Below are 15,969 nucleotides of genomic sequence, written 5' to 3'. Positions count from 1 at the left end.
TTTACTCCGAACAATGGCCAGGTTATGGCTATAAGGTCTTTGGAATAGCTAAATTACCTTGACCATGACCTTTCAAGGTCAAAATCACCCAAAATGGTCATAACAATATCAGAAATGAATTCCACACACCCCAATTAGTCAGAATGGAGGTATTACATGTGTTTTATACACTCAAAAACAAAAAAGTTGGATTTTCATCATAGCCGATGGCGGCCATATTTGATTTGGCCATTGCGCCATTCGTGGCACTATGGCGGACAAGCACCTCCGTGATTATTCATGTCTAGGGACCCACTGACTCAATTCAAGTGAGAAATTCCCCCAACACCAAATTGCGAACAGGTCTACAGGCCAGGTACTGGATTAGTGGTGGTGTAACGTAACTTAAGTACATTTACTCAAGTATTGTACTTAAGTACAATTTTGAGGTATTTTTTACTTTACTGGAGTAATAGCCACTGGGTGAATATTCAACCTGAGGCTGAAACTAACTTCACCACGGTGAGAAGCGCCGAAACGGACAGTATTGCGTTAGTCTTTTTCGGGACAGAATGTAGTTCTATTATCAATAATAACATTGTGGCGAACACAGCAGCTCTGAGGGCAGCCCCAGCTAAACAACAGGCCGCTCGACGTTCGTATTGAAGTATTTCACTGAAGATGTGGACAAAACGGTCCCGACAAAACAACGGTGGAATAACGAGCTAGGCTAGGAGCTTAGCATTGTTAGCTCGCGGTCAAGCGTCATGGCTGAACGTACAGTTGGTGTTTGCATTTCTCCATTTACAACTCGTACATCAACATAAACGTTCAGATTTAAAATATAAAGTGCTTATCTCATGGCCACGGGTGTTATAATTATGTACGGGCCCTCATAAGTACCCGTATCTTCCGTTTTGTTCAATAAAAAGCATTTTGATCCGATTGATGGCCATTGTCTCCGTTGTTTTTCAACTACGCGGCCGTATTGGTTGGGGGGTGTATTGCACTCCTGATACGTTATAACTCTATGAGAAAATGGCCGCCGATCAGATTAAAATGCTTTTTATTGAACAATATGGAAGATACGGGTACTTAGACCCACCCGAAGTTAATGGTAACATCCGTGGCCATGAGATAAGCACTTTATATTTGAAATCTGAACGTTTATGTAGATGTACGGGTTGTAAATGGAGAGTGCAAACACCAGGTTGGAGTTAATCCAGGACCTAGCTGGTCGTGTCTTCATTATTAATAGGTAACCCTCGACTGTTAGTCGACTACCAGTGGGTCAAATTTTGTGGTGGAAGAAGCACTCGGTGGTAGCAATACCACAATATAAAAATACTCTGTTACAAGTAAAAGTGCTCAAAATGTTACTTGAGTTCAATCAAAGTAAAAGTACTAAAGTCTTGGTATCAAAATGTACTTAAAGTACCTAAAGTATAAGTACTAAAATGTTTGAAAATAGCTGATCTACAAGCTCACAACGCGTCGCAATGCGCATTGTGAGCTTGTAGATCAGCTATTTTCAAATAGACTATGTATAAAATAGGGCTAAAGTGGTTAATGTATGTTTTATAATGTAATAATTTATATCTGCAAAGTAACTAGTAACTCAAGTTTAAAATGATTGTAGTGGAGTAAAAGTACAATATTTTCCTCTGATCTGTAGTGGAGTAGAAGTTAAAGTATTGGAAATACTCCAGTAAAGTAAAAATACCTTTAAAAAAATGTAATTGTGTTGCATCAAATTTCTATATGGTGGACAGCTGACTGAAAGGTGTCAATGGGGGAGTGATTAGAGGAGTGGCTAGGTTGAATAAATTACCCATTGTTCACACCCATTACCTGGAGCTGAGAGGTGCTAGAAGTGGAAATTCTTTAGGAGGGATTATCTCAGTTTGGACTATTATAGATAACAAGATTAAAATGGTCACATCTTCTTCAAATGTGTTCCAATTTCAATGAATGATACATCATATGAAAGCTTATATTCTGTACTTCAACAATCTGTAATAAAATGAAAAATGAAAAATGCCTACTTGATGCCTAAAGCACTGGACCCGCTCACAAATGCCTTCTAAATTAAAGTAGTTCTCACACTTCTTGGTGCCATAAGGACCCCCACATCCACATACGACAGGAGGTGCCATTTCAGAACTTCACACTTGCTTGATCTTGCCCTGAAAGTCCCCTGAAAAGCCGCGGTTTTCCCGGCTATCCGCGCCTGATCAGCCTTTGTTTGAATCTACACTATTTCACACCTGGAAATGTCCCACTTTCTCCATGATGGTGTGGATTTCCCACTGATTTGCCCATGAATTGCCAATGGCTAAATAGCTAAAATGTAAAATGACACAGATGTTTCCCCCAGTGTTAAAGGGTTATGGATGGTCCGGGCGCAATGTGTCTGAAGGTTGTCCCACCCAGAGGAGCACGGGTGTAGGGGTGTAGGGGTGTAGAGCAGTGGTTCTCAAACTTTTTCATGCCAGGGACCCCCAAATTGACACTTATTAGCCCGCGGACCCCCATTTGAAAAGATATGCCAGGGACCCCCATAAGAGAAGATTTGTTACGGCTCTAGCATTGATTCTCAACCATTTTAATTTCAAGGACCCCCAGTTTGACATGCATTAGGGCTACGGACCCCCATTTAATGGCATTTCTATCTCTGGGACCCCAATTCATATCGTAAAATCAATGTTAATTTAACTCTGAGAGTGTACAAATGGAACCAAATGGACCCTAACGGGTCCATTTGGTTCCATTTGTACACTCTCAGAGTTACAGACCCATAAGAGTTAATTTGGTTCCATTTGTACACTCTCAGAGTTACAGACCCATAAGAGTCCATTTGGTTCCATTTGTACACTCTCAGAGTTACAGACCCATAAGGGTCCATTTGGTTCCTATCCATCATTTAGCTGGGGACCCCCTGGAACTCCCTCAAGTACCCCTGGGGGTCCCTGGACCCCACTTTGAGAACCAATGGTGTGTAGAGGAGCAGGGGTTGAGGAGCTGCTTATTTCAGCAGAATAAAAAACAGCTCCTGGCCCAGAGAGCAGTGTTTAGCAGCATAAGCAGAGGACATGTTGTCAACAACACAGCTCTGATAGATCAATCTGACCCTGTGCTCTCTGTCAGCAAGGAAACCTCACATGTCCCAAAAAAATGTTACTTTTCGGGATTCAAATTCAAACAGCATCAAAGGCAGCAGATCGTGTGCCGCGTTTCCATGCTTGGGGGGATCTTCTGCTTTCGATGTTTTTTTGTGTGACGCTCTAGTATGGTCTAGCAGGGTCGTTGAAGACATAGTTCACCTCCCCATCGATTAGTCACCCCATGGACACTTGAATTAACCCATTAAGACCTGGAACTGTGTCATTTTTAGATTTGAGACAAAAAGCATTATTTTACACTTTGGGCTATTCAAAAATAGCAGATATACAAGCTCATAGCGCGGCACCGCGTGCCGCGCTATGAGCTTGTATATCTGCTATTTTTGAAAAATCTTGAAAATGTGTGCAAATCTTTGAATATATATATATTTTTAAAGCGAACATTTTTAACTCAAATCGTTGCTTCTGGGGGGTCCCTGGAACAAAACATTTTGATGGGGGTCCGCGGCCAAATACATATCATTTTGGGGGTCCTTGACATGAAAAAGATTGAGCACCACTGATATAGAAACATATGTTTTTCAGAAAACTGTTGAGATTTAGGAGACATGTAGAATCGGCTTCAGGTCTCAATGGGTTAATGGAGATTGTTTAGTTTTTGTCTCATTCCTAAGAACTATCCCTTTAATTTACTAACAGTTCTGGAGAGAATGTGGAGATAAGAGGTTTCAACTCTGTGCCAGATGAATCTGTGGCCTGATGGAGTCGAGCGGTTAGCATGGAACCTCGCTTCCCCCCCACTCAGCAACACCGGGGTTCTGGAGGGCAGAAAACACTCTAAATGAGAGGGATGACCCACCTTCCCCCCCAACCCCCCCCCCCCCCCCCCCCATCCAACCCCCCCGCCCCCATCCGACCCCCCCGACCACATGACCAGTCAGTCATATGATTACAGTCTCACACATATTTATCACAGCGTACAGCGTGTCGGAGAGGGAAACCTTGTATGTCCATAAGCCTGGCTTTTACTTGTCAGGAACATATATCCCGGTGTCTCAACGGATCCAGTTATGATTTAGCAGCGGCGGAAAAAGTACTCACATTCTTTACTCGAGTAAAAAGCATCGATACTGCAATGAAGTAATACTCTGTTACAAGTAAAAGTCCAGAATTAAAAATGTACTTGAGTAAAAGTACAAAAATATTGGTACCAAAATGTACTTAAAGGTAAAAGTAAGAGTAAAAGTACTCATTGTGCAGAATGTCCCATTTCAAGTTTTCACATGTGTATACAAATCTTTTGAAAATAGCAGATCTACAAGCTCAGCAATGCGTCGCATCGCGACGCATTGCTGAGCTTGTAGATCTGCTATTTTCAAATGGCCGAAATGTATATAGGGGCTGAAGCGGTTAATGTATGTTTTGTAATAATAATCTAAATCTATAAGTAACTAGTGACTTAAAGGCATTGTAGGGAACATTAAGCCTAAATTTAAAAAATATTTATATATATATTTTTTGCATTTTTCCCCCTCTATCAGCCACTATATAATGATGCTGGGGTGTTTTGAAACACATTACTCTTTCTGAAAACCCTATTTTCCCTCATTGTTATTGTTTGTGCAGTTCGTTTCCCGGCCACCAGGGGGTGATGCCTCCATAGACTTCCATAGACTTCCTTACGTACCGGACAAATATAACAACAACAACAACAATAGGGAAAATAGGGTTTTCAGAAAGAGGCCTGTGTTTCAGTGCAGGAAAACACCCCAGCATCATTATATAGTGGCTGATAGAGGGGAAAAAATGCAAAAAAAATATATATAAATATTTTTTAAATTTAGGCTTAATGTTCCCTACAATGCCTTTAAGTTTTCAAATAATTGTCATAATTATAGTAGAGTACTAAAACAAGCAGATCTACAAGCTCACATCGCTTCACGTAGATCTGCTATTTTGACAACTTTAATTTAAAGCGACATGCTTGTATGATGCAGTATTATAGGGCATTAATTTACAAAAACAAAAACTAAACATAAAAAAACAGAAACATGGAGATACAAGGTTTCTGCGAGACAGAGTGACGCTAGTGAAAACCATGGGGACAGGCCCGGTCCGCTGTGCAGGTGAAACGGGTTACCGTGTCAACAGCCTTTCTGTGGGATTTCTACTGAATCTGTTAGTTTTTTTTTTGCTGAGTTGCAACAATATAAAATCTCATTTTGTACAAACCTTAAACATCAGGTTGACCTTGAGGGGGGGGGGTGGGGGGGGGGGGGGGCTGTGGGGGGGGGGGGGGGGGGGGGCTCCTCTGTAAACATAATACTTGGCAGTGTGGCGGGTCCGGCTTACACTGTAAAATAAATGGTAAATGGTGCATTTATATAGGGCTTTTATCCAAAGCGCTTATAGATTGTGCATTACGTTCACCCATTCACACATTTTGTTGGGAGCATTAGTGCGGACCCTTTCCTTTTTCTCTTTGCATTTCCTACCTGTCACACAGGTACCATTGATAGTCACTTAGTAGTTTTCTCTTGATTTCATTTACTCTGGAGTCTACTTACATAACCTATTGTAAATAAAACATCACTTGACAAATCATATAAATTAATGCTACTGTATGCTGAGCAGCCTGACTCATCATCAGCTTTGATCAGTTCAGACAAAGAGGTGTCAAACACGTTCACCCTTCTTTCCCCCTCTGAAAGGGGGGGGGTGATCGTTGTCCTCTTTTGAGTGCATTTACACCTGTATTAAGAGAAGATTACCTGTGATCACCCAGGACACACATGGTGAATACACACCCAGGATGCTTTGAAATGCAAAGTCTGGCCAGCTCTATTCAGACAGATGAGGGAGAAGTTGTTGAAAATCAGTGGTGGAAAAAGTAATCAAATGTTTTACTTAAGTAAAAGCATCAATACCCTCTGTTACAATTAAAAGTCTGGAAAATACCTAAGGCAAAAGTACAAAAATGTTTGAAAATAGCAGATCTACAACGTGAGCTTGTTGTGAGCTTGTAGTCCTGCTATTTTCAAATCGCCTATGTATAAAATAGGGCTAAAGTGGTTAATGTATGTTTTACAATAATTTATATCTACAAAGTAACTAAAGTTTTAAAAATAATTGTAGTGGAGTTCAAGTGCAATATTTGCCTCTGAGATGTAGTGGAGTAGAAGTAAAAGTATAAATAAAGTATAAACATTTGGAAATACTCCAGTAAAGTAAAAGTACCTCAAAATTGTACTTGAGTACAATACTTGTCTTGAGTAAAATGTACTTAGTTACTTTACACCACTGTTGAAAATGTACATCACAGCATCTTCATTTATACATAGTGTGTGGTCTTGCATTGCGTTCCAAAGGATATTTCCTGTTATTACTGAAACTCCATCAACAGTCCTATAAACTCCACACAACACACCTCTTCACTTTGAATGTTTATTTCAAACAATAGTATTCAAAGTAATTCAAAAATAGTATACAAAGTAATCATTTGTCAAAGGTGAAGACAACAGTCTGAACAGTATGACATTAAAAACACAACTACTTACAAGAAAACACTGTGAAAGTCTATCAACAAGTATAAAACTATCAACAATGAATATAGACAATCAAAAATGTATATATTTGTGAATACATATACAACTATCAACTGTGTTTTAAGGCTGTGTGCACGTTAACCACAATCCACACTCATTTGTTTTTTTCTGCTGCATTTTAATTTGCACATTTTCACAATTTAGTAGAGATTGAGACATTACATTTCCAAACATTTAGGACTTCATTTGAAGTAAATGGGTGAGTAATTATGAAACTTTTTGTATAAATTTTACACATTTCTTGTTCCTCAACTTCCTTGTTGTTTCAGCCAATTGTGAATAAATGGATTACAAAATCTGCATCATGTGACACAATTAGCATCAACATTGAGATTACACAGTTGCTTCCGGCAGTCGACATGGGTGGTCGCATCGACGATCGCTCTCGCGTCCTGCGTCCTCGCATACCTTTCCTTATCCTCATCCTGTGGATTATGGATTTACACCTCAACTCCGCATGGATTATACACCAGAAGGATATGGAATCATACGAGACAGAAAAGGTAGAATCACACAATGACTTCTACCTAACTACTGGAACCGAGAAAAAACACCCAGGTTATGGAACCACGGCGATCCACTCGACTCTCACAGCCAACCCGAAGCGAAGAAACAAACCCCTGAATGGTAGATGTAATCGGAAGACGTACTTCTGTTTAATTCTACTACTTTCCGGAGACGTTGAAGTTAACCCTGGCCCTGTGACCACAAGGCAATCCGCTCGGCTCATAGCTGAAACCAACAGGCTAGCGGCAAACGTTGCCACAAGCAACGGGGCAAAACAACAACAAAGCCATGCTGGAACAAAGAACTTCCGGAGCACCGGAGCTAGCCTAGCCAACGTTGCTACCGAAGCTAGCCTCGACGACAACACCAACGGCTTCACACCAACTCGACTAGGCGAATCAACCCAAATGATCAACCTAAACACCGACGTCGTATCCACCGCAGCCGTCGACGAGGACGCTTGCACCGACGCACAACGGCGATCAACCGGGAGATGCAGCGTAGCCGAGAACGTGGAACCAAGGAGTCACCTAGCTGTTTTCACCGGAGCAGAGACCTTGATGCACCGCTACAAACCTACGGTTCGTTCCAGGGCCAGGGTCCCAGCAGAGACCGTGATGGGACCATTAGCAGAGGCCGTGCTGGGACCTCCGCGCCCCATCCCCCCCCAACCCCCCAACCCTCCCCAATCCCCCAACCCCCCCCAACCCCCACTGCTGGCTGCCCACGACGGAACAATGGCTTTGATGGACACTACACCCCCCTCCCCCCCCGAGACTGCTCCTAAACATCTCTCAGTGGATAAACACCTATCCATTGAAAAAATGATCAAATCGTTTGGCGTTGGCTTGCACATGATACATCTTAATGTGAATTCTCTAGCAGGAGACAAGCTAACACAAATCAAGCAGATGTTTTATGATGGTAAGGTTGACATTTTAACTTTCTCTGAAACAAAACTTGATCAAGCGATAACTGATTCTGTGATTGAGATTGAAAACTACAAACTCTTCAGGAAAGATAGGAACAGAAACGGGGGTGGTGTTTGCATGTATGTTCATACTGACAATGTCTGCATCCTTCGGGAAGACCTGATGGATGAAAACATTGAAGCTGTGTGGGTCGAGATCATTTTTAAACATTCCAAACCTGTGCTAGTCGGTACCATATACAGACCTCCTAACCAGACTGATTTCTATGATAGACTTGATGAATGCTTAGCTAAAGTGGACCATGCGGAGACGATTCTTCTTGGTGATTTTAACACTGACATACTCCGCAAGGAAGCGTCAGTGTATAAGTCATTCAAGGCGTGTTGTGATCGGCATTCACTCCACCAGCTGATCACTCAGCCCACAAGGCTGTGTGTTTCCTCTCAAACTACAATAGATCTCATTCTAACAACGGACAAGGAAAAAATCCTAAATAGTGGTGTTTCCACCTGTGGCATATCTGATCACAACATGATCTTCTGCACCAGAAAGAAACGTAAACCTAAGACCGGTTACCACAAAACAGTCACAATCAGAGACCTCAAAAATTATAAGAGTGAGGACTTAGATCACAGACTGGAGGAACAGGATTGGTCCGACGTTCTAAACAGCACACAGGTAGACGAATCCTGGCTTTGTTTCAAAACCAAATTCATTCAAATTTTGGACAGTGTGGCTCCCATGAAAACCATCAGGGTCAAAACCCGCTCGGTACCATGGATGAATTCGGACATCCTTACTGCCATGAAAGTCAGAGACAAAAAGTGTTCTGAGCTTCATAAAAGTAGGATCAAACTAGCCAAATGTTTTAACAAAGGTCTCGAATCCCACGTAGCTAAACTTGAAAAGGAAAAAAACAAGCTAAGAAACAAGGTAAATAGCATGCTCCTGTTAGCAGAAAAAAGCTACCTCGATGACAAGATTGAGGAAAATCAAAAAAAAACACGAGAGCTTTGGAGGCTACTCAAGAACCTCCTAGGCTGCAGCAAAAAATTGAAAACCAGGCTTTCAAACTTAAGCCTCAAGGTGAATGACACTCTCATTTCATCCAAACACGAAGTGAGTAAAATCCTCAACATATTCTTCACGACCGTAGCCTCAGATTTGGTTGAAAAACTTCCTCCACACTCTGGGAGATATGGTGAGGAGTATGTTGTCTCATTTTACGAAAAACAGGGTGTTTGCAAAGATGACTTTAAACTCTCCCCTGTGAAAACAGAAGAGGTGTTTAAAAAATTGAGTGCTCTTCATCAACACAGAGCCACAGGCCTCGACAATATCCCCCCCAAATTTCTAAAAGACTCAGCCGCCTCCATTGCTCCAATCATTACCCACATATTCAACCTCTCCACCACACAGGGACAGGTCCCCAACGACTTCAAAAAAGCAAGGGTGACCCCTCTGTTCAAAAAAGGAAACCAATTAGACCCTGGCAACTACCGCCCTATTTCTATTCTAAGCTCCATCTCGAAAGTCATGGAAAAAATAGTCTATGAACAGGTCGACAAGTATCTTGCCGAGAAAAATCTAATCTACAAATTCCAATCTGGCTTCAGAACAAACCACTCCACTGACACATGCCTTCTCTATTTGAACGACTCTATCAAACAAGAGATTGAAAAGGGCAAATATTGCGGCATGGTCATGCTGGACCTCCAGAAGGCTTTTGACACCGTTAATCACCCGATTATGATCAATAAGCTCAGAGCAATAGGTTTTGATGACACGTCAGTGAACTGGATGAGATCCTACCTGGAAGGGAGGGAGCAAGTGGTGGAAGTAAACGGCACCCAGTCCCCCCCCCTCCCAGTGACTTGTGGTGTTCCCCAAGGAAGTATACTAGGACCCTTACTGTTCCTGATATATGTGAATGACATGTCGTCAGCCTGCGACTGCAACCTGTTCCTGTTCGCAGATGACTCGGCCCTGCTAGTCTCGGACAGGGACAGGCTGCAGGTTGAGAAAACTCTCAGCTCTGAACTCAACAAGATCTGCATCTGGCTCTCCGACAACAAGCTCTCATTACACCTGGGCAAAACGGAATGCATCCTCTTTGGGTCCACTCCTAACCTCAGAAAGGCAGAGAGCTTCACGATCAAAGCGGGTGATGATATCATCAAAAGAAAAAACGAAATTACCTACCTGGGCTCTATCTTGGAGGCTGACCTCTCTGGTGACAAAAATGCTGAAAAAACGATCAAAACGGTCCACAAAAAAACACGCTTTTTGCGGAGTATTGATCGTAAAGTCAGTAAGAAGACTCTGAAGACTCTTGCAGTGGCCCTCATACAAGGTCATTACGATTATGCATGTACTTCATGGTATCACAACACCACCAAGGCCTTAAAAACAAGGCTCCAAACATCCCAAAACAAACTAGTAAGGCTACTTCTTGGCCTCAACTACAAAATCCATCTAACCCCTGATCATTTTGATAAGATTGGATGGCTTAGGGTTGCGGACAGAGTACAGCAACTTGCTATGGGCCTGGTCTTCAAGATATATCACAACATTGGGATCCCCCTGTATTTGTCAAAATACTTCCAAAATGTTAATGATGTCCACAATCACAATACCAGAGGCAGCTCCACAAACCTTGTCCAACCCTTTTTTGGCTCAACAAAGGGAAGTAACTCGTTCTCATGCTATTCATCAAAAATGTGGAACGCCCTACCAAAAGGAGTAAAGGAGTGTAAAACCCTACTCTCTTTCAAAACAGCCCTAAAGATACACCTTCAGGAGGCTGCAATTGGAAAATGGCCCCTGTCTAAGTCCTAACCTAACCTACCCCCCTACCCCCCCCCCCCTCTCTCCTTCTCCTTTTGTACATATTTCTCACCCTTCATACCAGTAACCTGTAAACTGATTGTATGACATTCTATAGTAGTTGTGTATATCTGTCTGTCTCTTATATGTCATCATGATTTGTGTGCATGGGGAACTCATTTGAAACAAGCTCTGTGCTTTTATGAGTCTTCCAGTTTAGTAGACCTTGTATTGTGAATTTGTACTTCCATGTACTGTTGTTCTCATGTCTTACTAAATAAAGTACATCAATCAATCAATCAACACAACTTAGAGTTTCAAATTGAGTTTGCTCAACAAATCAAGACCCAATATGGGCAGAGGCCGCTCAGAGGTCACAGTAAATTTATGTCGATGTGTAATTCCATTCAAATCAGTGACATCGACGTATTCTGCTTCTCCATCACATGCTTTACAAGATAAATCAAAGCAACCTATATCTCGCGGCCTTAAAAAAGAACGAGTCGAACCTGTGTCGATCAAAAATGTAACCAAACCCATGTTTCCTTCCATACATAAACTCAATAGTGGCAATTCTGGAGCTTTAGCAATAGTGTCAATTCCCATTGGTTTTTCCAAATTCCAACATCTTGTCATACAGCCGTTGCCACATTGGTCAGCATTGTCCCTGGTGGGGTTGAGAGAGTTCATCTTCACCTGAAGGAGTCCATAGTCAGATCTGGTCACAAATTGAGATCCTGGAGGAGTAGGGGAAATTCTTAACTGGAGGGACAAATAAGAACCCCTTGTTGGGCAGTTCAAATATATATCGGAATCAGCTGCACCGTTGTACTGTGCAGGATATGCTTGTTAAAATCCTCCAGCTATGTAAACAAAAACAAAATAAAAAAACTTGATCACAAAAAAAAAAGAGAGAGAGTTCATCTTCACCTGAAGGAGTCCACAGTCAGATCTGGTCACAAATTGAGATCCTGGAGGAGTTGTGGATGAATGCAAACTACAAACTCTTCTTATGCTAGAGAGCTAGCCTGGTTCCAAACCATAGACCCCGCCCACTCTCTGAGTGGACTGCCTCTTATTGTCTCCGCCAGGCCGAAAGGCATGGCGAGAGAGTATGTTTTACCCCCTGTCCGTCCGTCCGTGTGTCCGTGTGTCCGTCCGTGTGTCCGTCCGTCATTCGATCTGTCTGTGTACAGCTAATCTCCGGCACCGTTGGCTTGCTCGCAGCCAAACTGTGCACACACAGTCCCTGGATACCAGAGCAGAACCTCTGCCCCAAATTTTTCACAGGGGCCTGTTATAGCGCCACCAGGAGGCCGATTTGTGCAAAACACATTTTTTGACAGTACTCCTACAGATTTTGTCCAAAAATTCCACAAATCGGTACACAGTATCTCTATAGTCATTAAACGAAACGGGTCTTTCACATTTCTCATATTCCATCCTGATTGGCTAAAAATGTCTTCCAAAGTTTGCAGGAGTGCACCGTTTTGAACAAAATGCCTCAAATCATGAACACAGCATGCAATTTCCGTGAAATTTTGCACGCACATTCCCATTAGGCCGAGGAAGAACTACCATTTGAAAATGTTCAAATCAGCCTCATGGTGGCGCTATAACAGGCCGATTTGTGTTTTTACCTATAATTGCACCGATCTGTGTAAAACTTTGTATGCACACTCCCTATAGGTCAAGGAAAAACCTTTGCCCTGCATTTTTCACATCTGCCTTTTATAGCGCCACCAGTAGGCCGACTTGTGTAAAACACATTTTTTTATACTACTCCTTCCAATTGTATCAAAATTTTACGCAAATCAGTACACATGATCTCTATAGTCATGTGATCACGACGGATGTGTTTGATTTTTCATATTCCATACTGATTGGCTAAGATTGACATCTAAAGTTTGCATTATTGGCTTGTTTTGAACAACATTCTGCAAATCATGAACGCACCGTCCAATTGGGCTCAAACTTTGCACGCACATTCACACTATGTTGAGGAACAAATGCCACCCTTTTAACATTGGCCTGTTATAGCGCCACCAACAGGTCTAATTTAGCAAAACACATGTTTTTAACAAAATGCCTCAAATCATGAATGCAGTCAGTGTCCGATTGTCGTGCAAGGCCTAAGAAGAAATAGCACCCTTTTCACGTTGGCCTATTATAGCGCCACCAGGAGGCCACAATAGCCTACCTGACCTGGCGGAGACCTGTGCTCCGAGGAGCACTTTTTCTAGTTGGTCTGGTGTTGAAATGTGAGCCTAGGACTTTCTTCCATACAAAAAGTACCGTCCAATGAGAGTCGGAGGTGGGGGTGGGTCTAACGACAAGCCAATCAGCGAATATCTGCTAAAACATGCTGTGCGATGACGTCAGATGTAGGCGGATCCCTGGATCTCTTGTGATTGGTTTAGGGAAACTCCAATCCCGCCCCCCCCCCTGTAATGGCCGACACTGTAGTCACTTTCAGACTGAAGCTTCAGACTGATAATCAGGCTACTAGAGAGCCTGAGGTGGAACCGCTAACTGCTTTGAATGATTGGCCAAAGAGGAGAACAATACAACCATCTCTCCACCAATCACAACCTAACATACTTCCACATGACACTACATGCTCCACCCCTCCCTCCTCCCCCCACACATAATGGATTTTATTTATAACGCACTTTACATTTACAGGAAATCTCAAAGTGCTTACAGAAGGCAGTAGCATAAGAACAGAAAACATCACACCAATTAAAAGAAAACAACTAAAAACATGTCCCATGTGCATCCTTTTAGAAACTGGTGACTTTCTGTTACAAGAGATTCAACGATTCGATACGATACAAAGTCAAACGATACGATATATTGCCGTTTGCATATCGATATAGTAGACCGTTGAAAATTAAAAACGATATTTCGATGCAGTTACTATATCGTTACACCTCTAATTTGTAACCTTCATATGTATATACTTCATAATTCCTATAATATCCATATAATATATAATCACTATATCTATAGCCTGTATGACCATAAGTACATGGTGTCATGAATATATGCAGAGTAAAGATACTTCAACAGACTTTTATTTCATATTCACTTATTAATTATTGAGTGAATAATATGAGTCTCTCATCAGAGTCAAAGCAGGAGTCAGTAATCCCAAAGAACAGAACAGACAGAGCCGGTCTTATGAGGAGATGTACAATGTTCTGCTTATTAACACTTGTTGTCATGGTGAAAAGACACGGTTATCAAGTCTTATTTGGTCAGCTGTTGCACCTTGGTGCAACACCTTCTAAACCCTGGTGTTGGTGGGGGTGCAGGAAAATGCAATGTGATTACTAAACCAATCAGACCGGGAACGCATCAGTGTGTCATCTTAACATTTCTTTGGCTAATCAAAAATAGCAGATATACAAGCTCAAGGCCACCTACTGGCAGGTATTTCAGATTTTTTAATCCATGTGTTCCGTCCCCACTGTGATTCTGTTCACGCACAACTATGCTTATTACCACTGGTCCCTGAGCTCTGATGTCTGCTGATTCTGGATTCATATCATTTATAAATATATATATATGTATGTATATATGTATGTATGACATTCCAGAGGAAGGAATTATTCAAATGAAATCAGCCGGTGGAAGTGTGTTCTCTACCTGCAGGGGTTTCAGGGGGGAAGACATAGGAGGTGACACCAGGAAGATATACAAATGGGGGGAAAAAGTATTGAAATGCCCTCAGAGGTTTCCACGCACGCACGCACGCACGCACGCACACACACACACACACACACACACACACACACACACACACACACACACACACACACACACACACACACACACACACACACACACACACACACACACACACACACACACACACACGGGCCACTAGGCAGAGAGAGAGAGTTCTGACACCCAGGCTGTAGTGAACTAATAGCTGATAAGCTCCATGTGGTTTGTATTCATTTGTAACAGCATTGAACCAGGACCACCGGAGGGGGGGGGGGGCTACTGGACCCCCCAGCTACTGACTGTAGTTATACTGTATTTCATCCCAGATAAGAAGCAAAGCTGCTAAACATGCAGGTAATAATATGGAGCCATGGAGCAGATTCATCATCATTTGTCATGTGAAAAAAATGAAAATAAAGAATAAACTAGGATAACTAGAAACGTGCGGATTGTAGATCTACACCAGGCCCGTGTGTGTGTGTGTGTGTGTGTGTGTGTGTGTGTGTGTGTGTGTGTGTGTGTGTCTGTGTGTGTACAGTGTGGTATACAAGCGTAAGTCATAGACACAGATGGGGGTTTCGGGTGGGTATAGTGGTAGCATTGTGGTGGGCGGTGGTGTAAAGTAACTAAGTACATTTACTCAAGTGCTGTACTTAAAGTACAATTTTGAGGTACTTTTACTTTGCTGGAGTATTTCCAATGTGGGGTGGTATAGTGGTGGTGGGGGGCACAGAGGAGGGGTTAGGGTGGTATAGTGGTGGTGGGGGGCACAGAGGAGGGGTTAGGGTGGTATAGTGGTGGTGGGGGGCACAGAGGAGGGGTTAGGGTGGTATAGTGGTGGTGGGGGGCACAGAGGAGGGGTTAGGGTGGGCCTCCAGCCCTCCATCCACGAGGCTGTACTTTGCGTCGCTGCCAAGTGGAGGAATCAGGGAATCAAGTTGCTTTGGAACAGAAACAGCTGCTTCCTCAGTCACCAGGATGACAACACACACACACACACACACACACACACACACACACACACACACACACACACACACACACACACACACACACACACACACACACACACACACACACACACACACACACACACACACGCACACACACACACACAGTCAGCAGGATGAAAAGCCAGCAGAACAAAAGGCTGAGCAGCAGCAGCTCCTTTGTTAATGCCCAGCTTCACTCACTCTGCCAATTAACCCATTAAGACCTGAGTTGCTTCTTTAAAAAAATCTAAATCCTTAAAAAAATTGGGGAAAA

The sequence above is a fragment of the Gymnoscopelus microlampas genome (assembly GCF_963454915.1).
Source record: "Gymnoscopelus microlampas genome assembly, chromosome: 15".
Taxonomy (NCBI): domain Eukaryota; kingdom Metazoa; phylum Chordata; class Actinopteri; order Myctophiformes; family Myctophidae; genus Gymnoscopelus; species Gymnoscopelus microlampas.
This window is presented reverse-complemented; position numbering follows the sequence as displayed.